Here is a 22,118-nt window from a genome sequence, read left to right as displayed (position 1 = left end):
CTTCGGTCCCTGGCGGTGTGCGAGGAGTCTCCCGGGACACGGCGGCGCCCTCCAGGAGGATGATTTTGGGAGAGGAAACGCGGGCGGGGACTCTGCGCCTCCCTGAGGGGTCTGCGCGCGTGGGCACTGCGGGGAGCCGGGCGAGGGCCGCGTGCCAGCCCCATGCGCCCCGCGGGTTCGGCCCTGCGTCCGCCGGCGCCAGGGCGGAGAGGGACAGAAGCTTTGCACTCTGATCCTTACGATTCCGACACCCAGCCATCTCACCACAGATGGCTTTTATTCTGCCTCCGGGGCTTGGAACATTTTTAGGTGAGCTGCAGGAGAAGGACGAGGAGGAGAGGAGAATGGAGCGGGCAGAGTTGGAATTGCCGTCCGGGACCACATCCTTAGCTCGAGACGCTGTACCCAGCAGCCGGGAGGAATGTCTGCATAGGGACGTTGGTCATTATAGTCATAGGGACGTCGGTCATTATGCCTCCCAAGATCGCTAACCTCCCCTGAAGGCAGGTTTTTTTTTGGTGAGGTTAGAAAAGCTCTGGCTTAGTCTGTTATTTTTGGGAAGGGTCTCTGTGTGGAGCCCTCCCTACGGCTCGAGACAGCTTAAATTGGATTCCCCATCACCACAACCGTTGCCCCTGTTTTAAAGAGCCCTGGTGGATGGGAAAGAAGGTGGATACACATTTTTCTCTTTTCTGAATCACGTCTTTCCCTCAGTTTCTTGAACTTCTTGCATCTGAATGGCATGTGTGTGCCAGGCGTCCTGTTCTTGTAACTGTTATTTAAGCTTTTTTCTTTCAAACTGACTCTCAAAGTTTGTCCTTTATTATTCCATTTTCTTCAGTTCCTTCTTTACTTTTCCCCTTGTTTTTATTCTTTTCTCACGGGAATCAATTATTTCTATAGTCTCTATTTACAATACTGTGTTGAGAATTAGTATTTTAGTTGGAGTTCTATCACATTACCCCTTGGGTTTAGCACTTGAGGGGAACTGAGTCAATTTCTTGGTCGCGGAGCTGGGATTTAGAATTCTCAGCTCGGAACAGGTTTTACTGGGAAACAAATAGCACGACACTTAATCCTATTCAGTTTCCATTTGCAGGCTCATTGCCGTGAGGAATCACTGGATTGCTGTTGCAGCCACTGATGGGGCTGCATTGCAATGCAATCTTGAATTGTGATAAAGGTCAACCCAGTATATCCATCAGGCTGACACACCTTTAAAAGAGCATGGTTGTGTCACCAGCAAAGCTTGAGTGATCTGTCCTATAATTCAATGTGAAAATTACCATCAAACTTCAAACTTCAGACCTCTTTGGAGGTCTTTGTATAACTGTACATGGGAATGGCTTGGAACAGTGGCATGGATTTAGGGTTAATTTAATCCTATCCTGTCTTCCTCACTTTTTTGGGCAGAATTCCCACTGAAGTCAGTAGTGGTCTTGTGTGCAGAAGGGCTGCTGAGAACAAGAGGCTGCTCATTTAGAGTAACGGGAAAGGATAATTTCTTTCCTTTTTAAAACATCCCTCTTTAAGAAAGACCTAGTCATAACAGTTTTTTAATCTTTTACCTCTAGTTGAAGTAGCTAGAACAGTGTGTACAGACCTTCCAGAGAAAATACATGGATGAGTTGAGCTGTCATCAACCTCAAATTCTTGATATCTGAATTGGATGGGAATTGCTTAAAATGATTAAAAGCGGTTAAAAAATTCATTTAACAAAGCTCAAATTTCAGTAAAATTATTTCTAACTTGTGTAAAAATTTTAAACTGCTATGGGATATTTTCAACTCACTATGTATATTAAACTGGGTATGTATACAACTGCGCATGTATATTAAAGTCTGAAATTCTAAGTAGAAAGCAAATTAGGAGATTTAGGGGACGAATCTAGAGAGAGGTTCACCCAAAAATAACTATTCAAATATAAAACAAGGAAATTCAGGTAGCGCTTGCGGTATTTGGAGAGTTAGTACAGTTTTCATATGTAGTGACTCTCTGGGCCCATCATTAGATTTGTGAGCACTTGGAAGTTTCCAAGTTAATTTTGTGCTGATAGAGTTGGTGAACTTGTTAGGTCCTTTGCTTCTTAATGTAACATTCTTGTGGTTCACCCTTTTCAAATTACTAGTTATAAAGAATTGAGTTTAGAAAACCTATCTAGTCACCAGATTTTAAAAATAGATTTTTAAAAATCGTAACCATGTCCACGTGTACTACCCAACCACTTGCTTTCAACTAAAAATACTTGCAAAGATGACAAAGCAGTCCTCAACCAAAATATTTATTGGTAAAATTACTCTGTAATTAGTAATATTGTATAGTTATGTTTAGCATCAGGTTTTGCTCTGAATCACTACTCTCATATTACTGTGGTAGAGAATTACAAAGGTTCTATCTTTGCCATTTTATTTAGGAATGTGGGATTTATATTTTATATAACAGAATGCTAAATATTTTTGAAAATTTGACTTTGTTTCTGTTTCCACAGGAAAGTGTATGCCTTTGTGTTTTTTTGAACTGAAGTAACCTGTTTAAAAGCTGTGTGTGGACTTTTTGAGAAGTGTGAATTTCTAGTATTTTTATAAGACAATAAAATAGTTTATAGGGATCAATACGGCTGAGAGTCAAACTTTGCATTTCTAAAATCTGTATTGTTTACTTGGAGAAAGCAAAGGAAATGGTCCTACCTTCCCCCTCCCCCATTTAGAAACATTTCCAGTGGCCTTGTTGTTTGCTTTTTCAGATTCAGAATTACTGTATTTAACCACTGGGTACCCTTACAGATTTAAAAGCCTCAAGTAAATGTTTATGCTGGCTTCAGTAGTCAGCAAATACTAGCCAAACCTTAATTTACTGCCCTTTTATAGAATCTTGGAATCTCAGGGCTAGACCTTTAGGAGTCAGCAAATCCATTTTCAGCCCTTGCCCTCCTTCCCTCCCCTCCCCAACATACAAACATTACCAACTCTTTGGAAGGCCTGAGTTAATAGAAGACTTGTAGATGATTCCTCCAGATTCCAGACTGAGCATCCTTTGGGAATGCCATGTTTTAGCACAAACCAGCAACTTGATATTCTTAGGATTTCTATCATTCTCTGACAAGGCAGTGCCTCAGACTAAAATCTAAAATGGAGTCAGCGCCTGGTGTCATTAACCACAGGGAATGGCCTCCAAGTATAAATAATATAGCTATTTAGAAGTTATAGGTAAGCCAAAAAGTAAAGAAAGAAATCATCTCTAATATTAGCAAGAAATAACTGATAGTGATAACCAATGTTTTTAAAATTTTTTTTAAATAAAGTGTATGTTTGTATATTTTGTATGAGAGAGGAAATATGTGTGAGGGAACCCTCTCTCATACAAAATACACAGACATACACACTTTAAAAAGTACATTTATTTGTGATGTGAAGCACCTGTAACATTGTCGTTAATAAATTTGATGAATCAATTTGTTGAACTTTTATATAATATGTTGGAGAGCTTTTAGTGAAGATTCCTTGAAAGTTGGAGTTGACTTTGTAGAACCTGGTACTATTTCTTATACGTAGAAATGTCATATACGTAGTATTTCATATAGGGGATTTGCTTTTCTTTCTACTGAATGTTTCCCCTTGTTTTGTGGTTGGCTTGAGATCTGTGTGGGTTTCTTAGATGTGTGTTTTTCATGTCTAGAAGGGTAGATAATCTGTAATATATATATTTCTCTAAATACCTAATGTTTGGGATAGTATTTATTTTAATGAGAATTTTAGTGATTTTTTTTCAAAATTCTTATTTTTAATGTAATGTCTCTTACCCCTTAGTATAGTGATAGAACTCATGTGGCCTATGAGTGCATTCATACTCCTTCTGTTTTTTTTTTTTCAGAGATTAAAATTGGGCTAATTTCATATTCTCAGTTACTTTAAAAATGAAAATGTGTTTTCATTTCACATATACTTCTCTGCACTTTGGTATTTTTTCCACTTTGGCATATTAGAGTCATAAAGGTGTAAATGTGTATAGATTGTCTCTCAAATGATCTTTTTAGTAATATGGAATCAATTTGAGGAATAAGAATTATCTTTTTATTCACTCTGAGAATTATCTTAAGTAAGATTTTCCTCTAGGTAGCCAAGCTGACATTTTGCATACGTAACTTAGTTCCATGTCATGGGGATGGTTTTAGTTCTTTCCAGTTTAAGAACCAGAGGGCGTGGAAAAGGTTCCAAAGTGACTTTTTCACTGTTCATCGGTGGAACCTTATCATCTAGATCAGGTAGAGAAGTTCATTGTATCTAAACGAAATCTTTCATGCTATGATAAAAAACCCAGTTTCCTTTTGCTTTGCTCTTTTTATGGCCTCACTATCTCCTCCATGAAAGAATTTTCAAATACTTAAAAGACTTATGACCCTCTAATTACCTTTTTCCAAGATAATTGTGATTTAAAATTTTTTTCATGTAGGTCTGATTACCCAACTTTCAATCATCTTTTGCAAGCCCCAAATTCAGGTTTTCTGACCTCCTGTTGAGCTGGACTCACCACCATGATAAGAACAGTACTGAATTTAATCATATTTTTAGTTTCCTGTGTTCTACCAATGTAAGTACACTTGCTTGCAGATATTAAATTAAAATGTAATTTACACTCTGCCATAATTTTTAGGTTCTTTTTCTTTTTTGCCCAAACAGGATACTTGTTTTTCACCTTAGATTCATCTACCTAGAGGACCAAAAGGGAGTGTGGAGATCATTTAGTTCAGACTCCACCTGGGGTGGGGAGTGGGGCTAGTGGGGAAGGTGTTGCCTAGGGTGGGCCTCAGGGGTTCACAAACTGCCTGAGACTGTATGTAAATTGGTGTGTGTATGTGTGTCAGACAGAGAGAGAGAAAGAGAGAGAGAGAAAAGGAGGAGATTGAAAGAGAGATTTTTGGTAGCAATTTTTGAAAGGGTTTTGGGAAACAGGAAAGATTGAAAACTGTTTATCTAGTTCAGTTCTTATTTTTGGGATTAGAAAATAAAAATCTTAACTGGTATTTGTTTGTTGTTGTTGTTGTTTTTTTGTTCGTTACCCTATTGCACTTTCATCACTGATTCCCCCTGCCCTTATGTCCATTCAATCAAATTCTTTTAGTTGTCCACTTTTACCCAATTGCCAAGTTTAAACTGAGTTCTGATATAATCTTGGCCTCTTACAGTCTTACCTGTGAATTTAACAAATGGGCTTTTTATTTCCTCACAAATTTCTTTGATGGAAATCTTGATTAGAAGGGATCAGTAACAAGTCCACACTATTTGGTGCTGGTTAGACTGACGCATACGTCCGCGTAACCCTGGGTAAATTATTTCTCAAAGCCTCAGTTTCCTTATCTTTAGTATGGGGTTAATAATCATAACCTACCTCACAGAGTTATATGAGGGTTAAATCAGCTGGTGCTTATAAAGTGCTTCACATGGTGCCTGGCATCTGGGAAAATTGTTAGGTTAAGAAAAAACCCAGTGGGTTGATTGTGAATATGTGGTAAGCAATTTTTTTGCAGTGGTCAGGAATAATTATCTGTGTGGAAAAACAGTCTTTGCTATGAAACTGTAATTTCCTGTGGTGATCACAACTTGAGACCACTTTTGAACAATTTCAATATAGTATCTCTAGAATTTTTGAACTTTTAGAAAACTTTGTCCTAAGAAACTTTCCACCTCTTTTAGTAGCATACAAAAGAGCGTATATACATACATACATACATACATACATACATACGTACATATATATATAGCAAAGCTGTTTGGATCTAGTTTCAGTAATACAGGGTGTTCATAAAATTTTCCTGTGCTTAGAGACCGAAGAAAGATGCTGACAACTCTAGCATTACATCAAGAGTTTGTTAAGGGAATTTATATACAAGGCGTGTCTTGGGTTGATGCAGGATGGCATGGATATCCTCTGCTGCATGGCAGGCGCTAAAGAATTATATAGAAGACGGCAGGATGGATGGGTTACTGGTGTGTGACCCGCCACAGATAAAGGGAAAACGCCTTACATGCTTACCCTGGGCAGGGCAAGGGCCTGTTCCAGGAACCAGCAAGCAGTGGGGCGTTGGGGAGGGGTTGATCGGACAGTCTCTGCGGGGATTTACAGGAAGCAATCGCTGTTCTGGCCTGGATCTAGCTAGCTGATCCCACAGTGGTCACACCATAGAACAACCTCTCCACACCGGGAGACTGTAGCCTTTTTTGTTATGTTGCCAGAGGTAACTGATTCTGAGTGTAAAATATGTACACATCTGCTGTGTTATACCTTCCTCTCTCTATAACTTCAGTAAGCTTGCTGAAAGAAAGCTGTGAGCGGAATTTTTATTGATAGTGTTTAAATCTCTTCATGTGGCATTAAAATGTGACCTTTATACATCTAGTACATATTTTTGTATGTGAAATATACCTGCAGATGTATTTTCCTTCAACATAGTGCTTTCACTTTAAATTAGTTGCCAAATTAAGAAATCAAGAGGTTTGACATAAACTTCTTTATTTTAGGCTTCTCTGGAAAAATTGGAGCATCTTGGGCCCTCTTGGGAAACACTGGGCCCATGGACCTCCATTTCACCAACCATCAGCTAGCCCTCAGTAGTCACCGCCCCATCTTGCACAAGTCATTCTCTCCCTGCTTTGCCAGAGTCTCTCCCATTTCCTTTTGTTTTACCTGTAGACCTTTTTCATTTTTTTGCGTTAGATATCTGTTGAATTTGCACCTCTTTTACTAAATACCAATTGAAAGATGCAAAAAGACCTAGGTCTGTATGGCTTTAAAGTAGGGGTTCCTGGCAGTGGGATTTTTTCTACCTGTTGGTCCAGCAGTCATTTCCACTGCTCTCTTTGTGAAGACTGACCTTTAGGTCACTATCAGTCATAGTTTATGGAGCCCATTTAACAGTGCCCAGCACACAGTAGGCTCTTAATAACATGTGGAAAGAATGCTCTTTCTAGTTTCCTCCTAGACTTAATGACTCATTTCATTGTCCATAAATAGATCGCTTTTTCTTTGAAGCCTAGTGTTATACTTCAGCAGCCCTACATAGTTGTACCTCATTTGTATTTTATTTGGCTTTTTAAAAAGACTTCTCATTTCATCATTTAATATTTTAGTATGTATCTCTAGCAGAGAAGAACTCTTGTAAACATAAGTGGAATACTGTAATTACTCTTAATATTGTCAAATATCTAATTGTTGATATTCAGTTATGTGAACTAATCATTTTTTTAAAAATTGAGATATATTGACATATAACATCATGTTAGTTTCAGGTATGCAACATAATGATTTGATATTTGTGTATATTGCAATGATTACCAATAAACCTAGTTAACCTTTATCACCACATAGTTTTTGGGTTTTTTGTTTTTTTTTGTGTGATGAGAACTTTGAAGGTCTTTTCTCTTAGTGGATTTCAAATATACAATAGAGTTTATTAACTCTAGTTACCATGCTGTATATCACATCCCCAGGACTTACTTATTATTTTATAACTGGAAATTTGTACGTTTTGGTCCCCTTTACCGATTTTGCCCACTCCAGACCCCTCACCTCTGGAAACCACCAATATGTTCTCTGTATCTCAAATATCAATTTTTGAAAAAATTAGTTTGAATCAAGATCCAGTTAAGATCTACACATTATTGTTGGTTGATATAGCTTTAAAGACTAATAAGCTAGAGTTTCCATTTTATCTCATTTTTCCTTGCAATTTATTTGTTGAAGAAACTTGATCAGTTGTTCTGTGTAGGTTTCTCACAGTCTTAATTTTGTTGACTTCAACCCTGTCGTGTAGTAAACCTGTTCCTCCGTCCTCTGTATTTTCTTTAAAATTGGTAGTTGGATCTAGAGAGTTTGGTCTAATTCCTCTCCCCCTCTCTCCCGATTCCTCCACTGGTGTAGGCTTCTATTTTTCTATTTGATGCTTCTTGCTTACTTTGCTTCCTGCCATCATCAGGCTTCAGATGCCCTCACATCAACTGCTTTGTCCTCTGCTTAATCTGTACTGGAAAAACGCATTTCATGCTGGTGGGTTGGCTTTGTTGTAGGTTCCATTTTAAATAATTCAGTAAGACCAGGAGCACTGATAATCAGTAAACTTGTGAAAAAAGAAGACAAATAACTATTTTTGAAGCACAGACTGTAAGCCAAGTACTGTAGTTGGTACTTAACATGTTAATGTCCCCGATCCTTCTTGCAGCAACACGTTGAAGTTGGTATGTGGTTCGTTTTACAGATGAAAAATTGAAGCTTAACCATTGAATAATTTGCTCAAGAGCACCCAGCTTGTGTGCTGCTAAAAAATTCGGTTTCTTCTGCTAGGAAGGTCCAGTTATTGCTTTTAATTGCTTGATGCTATTACTGTGTAGAACTTGAAGTTTTTAGGAATTAGTTGGCGTCTATAGTTTCTGACTTTTATAAAAGACAAGCTTGCTTTCTTAACTCATTTTCTGAATCCTAGCTTTTTTTTTTTTAAAGGTATGATTATTAAGCCACCTTAGTACTACTTTTTATTGTGTGATGCTGGAATCATGCTGAAATTGGGAGTACCCTTTATCTTGTTTTTCACATTCGTAAAACTAGTAGACTGTTTCCAGTCTGATGTTTCAACATGAGAAAAATATACCAGAGTATAAAACACGTCAACATAAAGTGTGCCCCTCCCTTTTGTCTTTCAAGTGGTTTTACACCTTTTGCTATTTTATTTACAGTGCAAATGGCATCCCCTAGGGTGCTTGTAATATAGGTAATGCTATAGGGATTATAAGGAAAAGCGGCAGATCCTTGCCCTAGTTCCTTTAAATGACAGATTTCTGCTTCCCAAAGGCAACCACTTTTCAGTTCTTTTGGTTTTATTATCTGGTGTATTTTCTCTAAATAACACAATTTTCTTGTTTTTTGATTTTTCCATTTTAGGTAATAACTATTGGCTTTCTACCTGGGCTGGAGTAGCCTCCTGTACCAACTCCCTCTTCCCATATACAGACCCACATGCTTCTCTCACTCTATAACATATATGCAGCACCTAAGCCATATAAAGTGCATTGATTGCATGTACTTTCTTTTACAACTTTTGTTTTATTCTGAAGTTAATTGTCTTATTTCTCAATTTCATAGTTTTCTTTGTTACCCATTCTTAAATTAGCCCTAAACTATGTTGAACACTATATTAACAGCCATTTTCTTTTGTTCTTGGAGACATCTTTTTGAGCCCTCCATCTTCCTGGTCTATTTTATTTCTAGAGCTGCTGTGTATCTGTATTCTGGGAATTCCCTTTGTGTCTCTTCTTGGGCTTCCAGGTTCCTGGGCTCCATTTCCCTTTTTTAACTCTTACTTTACACAGGTACATCCTCCAATAGTTTCCCTAGGCAGCACAAATGCAAGGTGAATTTCTTGGGATCTTGCATGTCTAAAAGCAACTTTTCCCACTCTTAAAATGCCTTTCTGTACTCTCAATTTGAATGTTTTTATAGTTTGGCTGGGTATAGAATTCTAAGTTAGTTATTACTTTCCCTCTGAATGTTGAACGCATAATGTATTCATTGCTATTGAAAAGACTGATGCAATTCTAATTTCCGCTTCTGTATGTGTGGCTGGTTTTTTCTCTTTAGAAGTTTTCAGGATTTTCTCTTTGAACTTGGTGTTTTGAAATTTCATGATGGTGTATCTACTGGTATGGGAAGTTTTTCATTCATTGTGTCCGGCACTCATTCAGTGGGCCCTTTCAGCTTGGAAACTCTTGTCTTTCAGAAATATATTTCTATGATAATTTCTTCCTCTATGTTCTCTGATCTTTCTGGAACTCCTGTTATTTGGATGTTGAATTTCCTAGATTGACGCACCAATTTGTTAACGTTTTTTTCTCTGATGCCATCTCTTTCTCTTTTTGTTCTGCTTTTTGGGAAATTTCTTCAATGTTTCTTCTAACTTCTCTACTGAATTTTTTTGTTTTTCTATTTTCTAAGCTGGTACTGGGTCACTAAATTTTCTTTTTGATAATATCATTTTCTTTTTTCATGTATGTAATATCTCCAATTGTGCCCTACTTAATGAACCTTTGTACTTGCTTTCCATCTGTCTGAAATGCTCTTCCCTTATATACTTGCATGGTTAACTCCCTTAGATCTTTGCTCTCCATGATCATGTATTTGAAACTACTGTACAGCCGTACTCCCACCCCTACCCCAGCACACTCTAAATCTCTTCCTTGTCTTTTCTTTCTTTTATAGTATGTATTATTATCATATGATCCACTACATATTTTACTTTTTGTTTATTGATTGGCCCCTCACTGGAATATAAGATGCATCAATGCAAATATTTTTGCCTGTTTTGTTAACCCCGTTATTTGCAGTACCTAAAACAGTGCCTAGCACAGAGTAGACCCTCTTTAAATGTTTGTTGACTGAATATTGGACCTCCTTGTTTTTTGTATAGTGCCTCTCATCTGCCCTCTGTGTCTGGGTTCCCTGATCCTAGAGCCGGCCTTCCTTCAGCTTCTCTAGAGAATGAACCTCCTGTCTTTTGGCTGCAAAGAATAGGGGGGAGAGGAAGGGGGAGAGAGAGAGAGAGAGAGAGAGAGAGAGAGAGAGAGAGAGAGAGAAGGGAGAGAAGGGAGAGAAGGGAGAGAGCTAGGGAAAGGAGTTTAAATGTCCCTTGTATTTACTTACAACTGGTCTTCTGTTTTCAGCTCTATCTTTCACCTCAGCCCTCAATGGCATTGCTTCTAGTAGGCTCCCACCAAAACAGGAATTCAGGTTTCAGCTTCCTTTGCTCTGCTAAATCAGTTACTCTACATCTGTTTTCCATCTTATAAAATTCTGTTGATATGTCTTATCTGCTGGCCTGTTCCTTCCTGTTTTTTGTTTTTTATGTTTGTTTCTGTTTTTTGTAGATTTGTATCTTTTTGTAAAATTCCTTATTGTCATTGTAATGTGGTTTTAGGAAGAAGCAGAAATTAACTCAGGTTCAGTCCACTGATTTTAGGGTTTTAAATGGATAAAAATAAAATTCCCAAGATTACTGTGGTAAGGACTACAGCCATAATAAAATGGTCCTTTTTTTCAAGCCAGATGCTGAGATGAAATTTAGTTATGTGTATGTATAGTGAGAAAAGTCAGGAGATTTAGTCAACATCTAGAGTGGATGGGAGCTGATGACTGATAAGTCATTGAACAACAGGTGCTTCCTAGGAAGAGATCAGTAAATGTATTATATTTTTTTCCTGTGATATTTCAAGGATTAATTCAGTACAGACACTTACAAATCATACAATATACACTCAAACTAAATTTAAAAATACACAATAAGAATAAATTTGGTGAATGTGTATTAGAAATGGCCACCTTATTTTAGAGTTTACTGAATATCTTAGTTTATCTTTAGATAACGCATGGTTTGCATACATAAATTTAAATATTTTTTGAATACTGATTTGGTGATTGGAGGAAACTTGGAAATCAGGTAGATTCTATTAAATAATTTTAGGGTGAAAATTGCAATACTAGGGCATAAATAGGGAGTGGGAATTACACTAATGTGAAGACACACACTTTAGGGAATTTTGTGTATAGGGTTTGGGGAAAATGATAATAAAAATGGAGTTTCTGAATAAGGTAGTGGCTGTGAGGTCTGAGGAAGTTCCAGGAAAATCTGAAGTCTCATGTATGCATGTGGTTAGTGTTGGTTAAGTTTCCCAGTGGGTTTTAGAGATTTAGAAATTCAAATACTCTATTCATTAATGTAGAAGGTATCGCAGGCAATAGAACAGGACACTGTTTCCTCAACGTGTGGGATATGTTAAAATGATTTGAAGTGGTACGCATATGAATCTTTTGCTTAGAGTGGTTAAATATACGTATATGTCAGTGTGCATCAGAAAAATATACCGGTACTTCAAAACTACCATTTCATTGATATTACTTAGCATAAGGCTAAAGTAGGTATTTTTTAAAGTGACTTGATTTAAAGATAAATAAGTAATAATGATTTGGCAGAAATTATAAAGGATTGTGAATAAAGTTTGAGAAATGTTTGGTAGTTTCAAAATATGATTTCCTTAATCAAGGTGCATTGATACATTTTTTCTTTCTCCTAATAGATAACAGCATAAAACTGGGTATGGTGACTGTGGCATAAATTTCTAAGGGTATTCTTTCTTGTTTTTTATAAAACTATGTTTTAATTTGTCAAGTTTTTAAAAATCTTTTCAAAGTAAATTCTTAGAACATTTTCTCATTTGATTTTTTTTCCCCTAAGCCATTTGCTTTAAATGACTTTAAACTTTTTTTTTTTAATTTTATTGGGGAATATTGGGGAACAGTGTGTTTCTCCAGGGCCCATCAGCTCCAAGTCATTGTCCTTCAATCTAGTTGTGGAGGGCGCAGCTCAGCTCCAAGTCCAATCACCGTTTTTAATCTTTAGTTGCAGGAGGCGCAGCCCACCATCCCATGCAGGAATTGAACTGGCAACCTTGTTGAGAGTGTGAGCTCTAACCAACTGAGCCACCTGGCTGCCCCTCCTGAAGCTCAGCGGCAGCTCGTTGTCTTCAATCTAGTTATGGAGGGCACAGCTCACTGGCCCATGTGGGAATTGGAGGGCACAGCTCACTGGCCCAGAGGGAACAGCAACCCTCTTGTTCAGAGCTTGAGCTCTAATCACCTGAGCCATCGGCCGCCCTCATTTGATTCTTAAAACAATTTCATATCATAGGTCTTACACGTAAGAAAAGTGAGTCAGAAAGAGGTTAAACTTACCCAAAGTCATTCAGCAATTTAATAATGGAGCTTCAGGCATGGTCAAAGTCTCCTTGTGCAGAGTTGTTCTCTCTACACAGCGTGCTCTCTTACTGTTAATGGAGTTACCAATGGAAGTTTTCTTGGAGAACTCAGGCAGCCTGCCAAGTTTTGTAGCTAGAGAGCTGTCCTGTAACTTTCTTATATTTGTTTCTTGAGCCCTGAATGTAGAGAGAGCTAGGTTTTCCAAAAATGGTTTAATAAATGTGTCAACATTTTGAAGTACTATTGAAAAAACAAGGAATTAGAAGTCCTATGGGATTATTGAGAAATAGTTCCAAATGCCTTCTTCACAAGTATTTGAAAAGCAAGTGTGGCAGTGGTCATATGCTAAACAGTGGTGCATATTCAGCCTTCATTTTTGAAGCCCATTTTTATTATGATAATCTTTGACTTTTCCCTAGTATGCTCTGTTTAATTGCTTTTGACTCTTGTAAAACAGCTGTTAAATGAACATCTTCATTGAAAAATTATCTTTAATTCACTTTTGTTAACAAGAAAAAGGAAAACTTTGTTTTTTTCAATAAAATGAATAAAAATTGTGTATGGGAAAGGTTAAAGTGCGTAGTAACGAGTTGGATCTTTGTACTGACAAAGGAATCAAGAGTTTATCCATGAACTTGTAACCAGATATATTTTTGGATCTTGGCCATTAAAATCAACATCAATAAAGCCTGCATCTTAATTTCCTTAATGCCAAGATTGTCTGTTTTAAATTATGCACATATGGGAATGTGAATACATTTATCTTTCCCCCATATCCCTCCCACCCGCAAACAGAGAAATAAAGGTATCTTGAAGATATTCTTAACTCTTGCAACTGCAGTGAAGAGTCATAGATGTGGGCAGCATGTGTAGTGCACATGTGACTTCCAACTTTTCTCCTAATTGAGCCCAGTATACTTTCATCCCCAGTGCTGCAAGCTTAAATGGAAAGACTTGAGTGTGGATTCTAGAGCTTCCTAGAGATCTGTGATCTGTGTGTTTCTTGCTCTGTGCAGCACCCATGATAGCAGTGTAGGATAATGTGGCTGTTTTTTAAGGACCCTTTTTTATTAGATTTTTTTTAAAAGCAAGTTTTTACTGTATTTGATTACATATTGAAGTGTGTGTTTTTGTTTTTTTGGAAGAAAGTATGTACCATTGTTTGTTATAGACAAGTGTTTTTCTTTTTTAGACTTTTTATTATGGAAAATTTTAAATATATTCAGAAGTAGAGAGAACAGTAATGTGACATATGCTTACCCACCTTTGACAGTTACCAGCACATGGCCGGGCTGTTTCATTTATATTACCCTTCACTCTTGGATAATTTCCCTACCCAGATTATTTTGAAATCAATTCTAGGCATCATATAATTTCCTTTGTAGATAAGTAAGAAAGTAAGCTATCTCCCTCCTTTCTTTTTGGTATGTGCTTTCTGGTCTCCAAAATAAAGCTCATGTTCATTACTGCTTGTAGAAGTATAGAAATTAGTTCATTTATGACGTATTCTCATGTTTTTGCAATAAATATATGAATATTTTTTTGATCAATGAAAGCAGTTTCAAGTAAATATAGCATTGTGGGCATCGGAAATGCTCTAGGCAGTGCTAAAAAACCAAATGATTTCTAAACCAAATCTGAATCCGTCTTCGAATTCTGTGTTTTCCTGTTGATGTCTTATAAATTTTTTCCCCAAGTCTCCTGCCTTTATTTACACTAGATTTTAATGTTTTTAAATTTTTATTTTTTCTTTTCTCCCTTTCTTTCCTTCCTGCCTACATCTGTCTCACTTTCTCCCTCTCCTCCTCCCTCTCATTTTCTGTTTCTCCCTCCCTCCCTGTCTCTTATTCTCCATAGTTTAGTGACAATATGTTGGAATTAGACCAAGTGAAACATTTTTTTTTCAACTGACTGAATTTTAATGTGACTGTTCAGTTCATATAAAATCATATCAACCTGCCATGTGTATGGTCTGTCTGTCTGGCAGGTTAGAGGTGAAAGCACATGCCTCAAACATTGATCCTATCCTAGTTTAGAAAGCATATGTAAAACATTGGCATTAAACGTGAAACTGACTATAACTTAATAGTTGAGGTGCTTTTGCTAAGTAACACAGCAGGATAGTTTATATTTTAATTTTGTACTTTCATTAAAATATAGTTTATTCTTTCTTTGTAAAGACATTGCATGTTGAATTAGAAAATATTGATAGTAGATAATATTTCTTACATCCTTACTGTGTGTCAAATACTGTTCTAGAAGTATTACAAACTTTTACAAATATTTATTAATTTAATCCTTATAGTAACCCTGTGGAGTAAGTACTGTTATTTTGGGTTTGCCTGATAAGAAAACTGAGGCACTACAAATGTTAAGTAACTTGCTCAGGGTTATTCAGCTAATTAATCCCAGAGCAGGGATTTGAACCCAGGCCATCTGGTTCCAGAGCCTACAGTCATAACAGCTGTCCTGTATTATCCCTAAGAATAGGTAAATTCCTTTTCACACCCTGTTCCTTCTCGAATTCCCCTCCCCCAGAGTACCTGTTTTGAACCAGAGCCAGTACTACACTTGTATTAGGGGATAATTTGATCACTGGAGATAGTTTTCAGTCAGAAACTTGAAAGCAGTTAGTTAAATTCTATGCATGTTCCTTTACTCGTTTCATTTATGAAAGAAAAAGTGGGGAAGTGGAAGCATGTAGGAAGTTAGGTGGTAACTGCTGATGTCTGTCTTCTTTCTTCCCCACTGTTTTTTAAAATGGAATGTTGAGTCCATCTAGAATGTTGACAAGTCACAAAGGAGTTGCTGAAGTCAACAGTTCAAAGGACCATTGAATGATCAAAATTTTTGTCTTCAGTTGAGTTTCTTGACGTGCCAGATGTATTCTTGGAACGTTGGCCATCATTGGTATGTACTGAAAAGTACAGACTTTGTAGGAGGTTGTCCTGGGTCTATAGTGACTGGAATTTTAACAAACCAGATACCTGATACTGTTTTTTGTTTTTGTTTTTTTTTCCCTTCCCTTTTTTTCTGAAAGGAGTAGTGGGTCGAAAGAAACTTGTTCTAGTCGCAAGCCCCAGTCCTAGTGTGACACGGAGCAAGTTATTTGCTTCTTGTGTCTGTTGTCTCTTAAGTGGCTCAGATGCCCTGAAATAAGTCCTACCTAATCCATGTAAGATGTAGTCTGTGCCTCCTTCATTTGTCTCTATTTGTGGAGAAAGTCATTTAAAGTGCCCTTCTTTAGAGGAAAACCAGACATAGGATTTTGGCAAAACATTTGATAAAGCTTTCATTGTATCTTTATAGCAACTTTGGGAAAAAAACTGTTTAGTGGAGGAAGTCCGTGTTGGTATTTGCTACTGAAATTTTAACCTTGGTCTTTTGTTATCCGAAATGTGTCTGCCGGTGATTTTTATGATGAAGACGAGGACTGCTGGTCAGATTTACAGATTTCATGGAAATTTGTAGGGAAATCTAGTAAGCCATACATAATAGATTGTCTCGTTAGATACAAAATTGTTTGAAACAAACAAGGTGAAATTTGTTGGAAATGAAAGTCAAGTGTACTTAATTATAAGCTACTTGAAAGAGTTCTGAAACAATGCAGTCTTGGTCTTTTCAATGTAAAGCTTTATTAAAAAGTGGTTGATGCTGTTTTATTTCTCATTATAAGATATGTTGACTTCTTGTCTCCCATTCAACTGAAATTGTTCTTTTTCAGGCCTGTTGTCAAATTATTGAACACATTTTCCCTTGTCTTATTTTTGACATTGTTGACCAACCATACTGTTTGAAAATATTTCTTGACATATTTACAGCTCTTTGTTCTACTTCTTCTATTCTTTGCAAACTTCTTTTCCTCCGACTATCCCTTCAGTTTTTCCTGTTTCCCAGGGTTCTACCCTCAGCATTTGATTCTTAGCCCTACTTTTGTATCATCCAAAGCTTTACCTACTATCATAATCTGTTAATGCAACTCTCTCCAGGCTAGGTCTTTCTCGTGAGCTCTGCTCTGCATCCTTATATGACTTACCGAAATCACTACCTCTATCTCAAACAAAGTTGTTAAGTGAATATGTAAAATATTTCGTGCAGAATGTAGGCTGTAGTTATTTTGCTTAGACCTGGAATATTTTGTTCATTTTTAGATGCTGCATTTTAAGGGGTAAGTAGCATGCACTAAATATATATTGTTCAATAAAAATGAGTGAAAGCTTAGACAAACTGAAATCATGTCCATGGAAGGGTTCCTGGGATGTTGAGGTCAGGAGGAACTGTCTATTGAAATAACTGGAGAGGTAAGACTTGCTGGGGTGGGGCATCTTGTTGAGAGCTATCTTTTGAGCACTGACTTTCAAACTTTTTTTTTTTTTTTAACAAAAGCACTGTAATAGATTTTTTTATATTGACCCCATTGTTCAGTATAATATGGAAGTCTGTGCGTATGTGAATAATAGAAACAAGTCTCATAAATTAGTCCTTAGCTGCACCATGTGCAGTATGCTCTAAGATTTTCTTTGCTAATAATAATAATAATAATAATAATGAATTCCGGTCAACAATTCACAAACTTGATTTCACAGCTCACCACTGGACTGTGATCGATGTTTGAAAAACCCATTTTCTGTGGATAAAAGTAAGAGATTTGGAGAAGGGACATTTCCTTCCTGGTTTGAGAACTTTTTAACAGAGCAGGCAGAGAATGGAGTGGGCTGTCTTGGGAGAGAGTAAGTTTCTCAGGGTTTGAAGGGTGGGGGATGGAACTTTGTGATCACTGATATGTCTTCTGAGTCTAAAATTTTATGATTCTCATTTTGTGACTTACTGAAATTTTAAGGTGATTAAAGTTATTTAGATGAAATATATTAATTCTGAATTTATTTGCTACCGTTCTACTTGCTTAAATAAAAAATGTCTCACTGTTCACTTGTAGACATGAAATTTAATTTAAAATTTTGTTTTTATTTTATTAGTTAACTTTATTATTTCCTTTCCTTTTTTTTCTTTTTATCAAAACGTTTTATTTTGAAAGTTTTAAACGTATACAGAAGTAAACTGAGTGGAATAATGACCCCTCCCCCACAATGCATTTCCATCACCGAGCTTTAGCAATCAAGTCATGGCTAGCCTTATTTTATCTATATCCCTGTTCACTCCCAACTGTATTATTTTGAAGCAAATCCCAAGCATCATTTCATATACATATATTTTAGCATATACCTCTAAAAGCTAAGACTCTTGAAAAAGCTCACAGTACCATTATTACACCTAAAAAATTGACCAATAAATTCTTACTATCATTAAATAGTCACTCTGTTCAAATTTCCAATTGTCTATTTTCTTTCATAATTTTTTCTTTGAACTGGGATCCATATTAGGTCTACACATTACAATTAGTGATTCTCTGTAACCTGCAGGTTCTCTCGCCGTCTCTTTCATATTTCCTGAATTGTTTGTCCTATATCATTCCCACCATTTTTATTTTCCATATTTCATCCTTGTGGCATAGTTTAACCTGTTTTGACTCTGTCCTGTAAATTGGTACTTACTACAGAAGTTTTTTTTAAAAATCAGCTTCGGGTTCAATTTTTAAAATATTTTTTTTGCTATGAATATTTCATTGGTTCTGTTTTTTCTTAAAACCACTCAAAGGGTATACCAAAGCTAACTATAAAGGCGACTGGATTTTTTACTCAGTTCTAAATTTTCTGAAATGATCCTAAGACAAATACACCACAAAAACACATGGAACCACTTAGAAATTTGGGAAGATAATAATCCTCTGTAAATACCACATCCAAATACAAATTACACAAGAGTTTCTTCATTTCCAAAAAAGAAAGGGAGAAAGCAAATGCCTTGGTAATCCTTATAGACCACAAGCCAGGTTTTCAGTTAAAGTGAGACATTTTACAGTAAAATCAGTCTTGATTTTTCTAACACAATAGGAAACATTTCAGTTTTGCTAGTTAAATGTCCCACCCAGTAAGCAAGCATTGTGAGTGACTAGTTTTTTTTCCCCATTTTTTCTTGGCAGTTGGAAATGAAAGGATGAAAGTGGGAAGATGGGAAGTCAGAAAGCAACTAGTATATATGGGAAAAGAAATAAATGTGTTCAGCAGTGATCCTTTTGAAGGACATTTGTAATTCTTTCCCCCTACTTTTTATTATGCGAAGTTTCAAATGTACAAATGAATAGGGGAGATAGTATAATGAACACCCATATCCCCACCATCTAGCTCCCCCCACCCCCTCATGTTTAGTATACTTTCTGAAAGTTGGGTATAGGCTCACACTGCTATTCACCAGAATCTTCTCTTTTTCAATTGTTGCAAGCAAGGCTTGTGGCATAGGCCCCACATCTATTTTCTTGTTTTTGTCAGTGTTGGTAAATCTTTTGCTAGGTTTTAAATTAATTTATTTCGGTTGGTGTTCATTATGTTAGGTAGTAGGTAAAGAAAATTCTATGATTAGTGAAGATGCTCTGATTAGACTTAATTGCCTGTATTCTTTGTCCTTTTTCTTTAATTTTTTTTATAATGGAAGCATATACAAACATAAAGAGATAGGATAGAATAATGAATTTCCATGTACCCATCTAGCTAATTATCAACATACGACCATCTGTATACCTCTAAACCCCTGTCCCTCCACACTGCTCCATGTTGGATTGCAAATCCCAGATATTATATCACTTCATCCATAAATACTTTTTTATATGTCTGTGATGGGTAAGCATTAAGAAAAAAACAATTCCATTTCACAGCTGAAAAATTTAATATTTCCTTAATAGCAAATATTCAGTGAGTGTTCATATTTTCCCATTTCTTTCATAAATTTTTTATAGTTGGTTTGTTCAAATTAGGACCCAAATAAGGTCCCTATTTTATTTGGTTTCTATATTTCTTAAATATATTAAGTTATTTCCCCCCCTCTTTTTCTGTTAGTTTATTTGAAGAATAAACTGTGCTGTTTATTGTGCGTTGAAGAAACTGTGCTGTTTCTTCAGAATTTACCACATTCTGGATTTTGTTGAGTATATCCCTGTGGTGCTGTTTAATGTTTCTCTCTTCTGAATTTCCTGTAAATTGGAAGGTAGATCTGAGGCTTAATCAGACTCAAGGTTGATTTTGGTGGTGGTGGTTTGGAGAATCCTTCATAGTTGTTGTTTATTTCTGATTACATCTCTTCAACAGATTCTCTTTTTGGAATGAAGGTTGGCTCTCTTTTTGGGATGAAGGTTTATCAGTGGGCTCAAGTATTGTCAGCCAGCTTGATCCATCCATTGTAAACTTTTCCGTCAATCTTTTGCCTAATAGTTTTTAGCAGCCATTGACGATCACTGCCTACATATTGTTTTCATTGCATTAACATTTTACCATATATTTTTTCTCTGAAGTAATTTAAAGTAAATTATGGAATTCATGACATTTCACCCCAATTTCTTTATTATGTGTTTGTAAAAACTGTGGACATTTTCCCACTTCACCAGAACACTATACTTATATATAACAATAAATTGGTGATAACTCGCTAATGTTATCTAATATCCAATCTATATTAAAATTTTTCCAGTCGTCCCCATGATGTCCTTTATAGCTTATCAAACCAGAACCTTGTAAAGGAGCACATACAGCATTTGGTTTTGGTTATGGTTTTGTCATATCGCTTGTAATCTCAAACTCTTCCTCACTTCCCTCTTCAGTGTCTTTTCATGACAATGGTCTGCTGGAAAGATGCAAGAAGAAACCTAGTATCTAGTAGAATCTTTCTTTTTCTGGGTTTGTCTGATTATTTCCACGTGATGGTATTTAGCTCAGTCCCTTTAAAAAAGTAAATTTATTGGGGGGTGACAATGCTAAATTTATTGGGGTGACAATTGTTAGTAAAGTTACATAGATTTCAGTTGTACAATTCTATAATACATCATCTATATATCACATTGTGTGTTCACCACCCCGAGTCAGTTCTCCTTCCATCACCATATATTTGATCCCTTTTACCCTCTTCTATCCTCCTGTCCTCTCTTACCCTCTGGCAACCACTAAACTATTTTCTTTGTCTATGAGTTTTTGTTTCTTTGTTTGTCTAGTTCCTTTGTTGCTTTCAGTTTTATATCCCACATATCAGTGAAGTCATACAGTTCTCAACTTTTTCTGTCTGACTTATTTCACTTAGCATAATAATCTCAAGATCCATGTACGTCGTCGCTAATGGCGACATCTTTTCTTATGGCACAGTAGTAATCCATTGTGTATATATACCACAACTTCTTTAGCCAATCATCTATCAAAGGACACTTTGGTTGTTTCCACTGTAAATAAAACTGCAAGAAAATCAGAGTACATGTATCTTTATGGATAAATGTTTTCAGAGTTTTTGGGTATAGACCCAGGAGAGGGATTGCTGGGCCATATGGTAATTCCATTCTTAATTTAGCTCAGTCTATTATATTCTGTATTTAATGTAAACTAGAATTTAGAACTAAAGGCTTGATTAGATTCAGAATAAACATTTTTGGTAAGAGTATTTAATAGCCAAGCTTCATATTGCATTATATCAGGATGCAGCTACAAATGTAGTTTTCTCACTGTTAATGAAGCTAAGCTTGATTAGAGTGATGACTGATCTCATTGTAAAATTACATTTTTCTCTTTGAGACTGGCACATAATCTGGGCGGCGTGAGACTTTGACACCATACAACATCTAATTTCTTATCAGTCTTTCACCTGGTAATGTTAGTATCCATTGGTGATCCTCACCTGAATCAATCTTATTGGGAATGGCATAATGGTTTTGAAATGGGATTTAAAAACAAAATTTGGTAAAATGTACATAACATAAAATTTACCATCGTAATCCTTTTTAAGTATACAGTTTAGTAGTATTCGGTACAATGACACTGTTGTCAGACTAATTACATTTTGTAAAACTGAAGCTCTGTACCCTAAAATGGGATTTTTAAGTTTAGCATTTATTCAACCTTATAAGCTTTCAGTTTTCCATGCAGCATAGCTTTCCTTAATCAATGTGGGCTATTTGATTACCATGAAATACAGTTTTTTTATTTGAACTGCATGATAAAAACTTAATTTTTCCATTTGCCAAATTTCAGAATAAGCTATTAGTATAATAGTTATCTCAAGCTTTTATTTATTTTCTGTCTTCTCTTTTTTTGAGTATCATTATTGGCTTGTAGATTTTTTATATGTTTAGTGTATTTCAATTAAACACACTCATTCTTTTTGATACTCAAATTGTTCCACTTTGGCCAATGAGAGCCCCTTCAGGTTGACTCCTGAGTCCTTTTGACATGACCCTA

The 22,118-nt window shown here is 36.2% G+C and overlaps 1 protein-coding gene across 21 annotated transcripts in view; it reads left to right on the top strand.

The window, feature by feature from the left end:
• The window catches only part of EPB41L2 (erythrocyte membrane protein band 4.1 like 2), a 210,774-nt gene that overhangs the window by 4,722 nt on the left and 183,934 nt on the right, over positions 1-22,118 (top strand). The gene's annotated exons all lie outside the window — the stretch shown is intronic.

Source organism: Rhinolophus sinicus, linkage group LG05 (genome assembly GCF_036562045.2).
Source record: "Rhinolophus sinicus isolate RSC01 linkage group LG05, ASM3656204v1, whole genome shotgun sequence".
NCBI classification, from domain to species: Eukaryota; Metazoa; Chordata; class Mammalia; order Chiroptera; family Rhinolophidae; genus Rhinolophus; species Rhinolophus sinicus.
The sequence above is the reverse complement of the archived record's forward strand: the minus strand, read 5'-3'. Positions and strand labels throughout refer to the sequence as shown.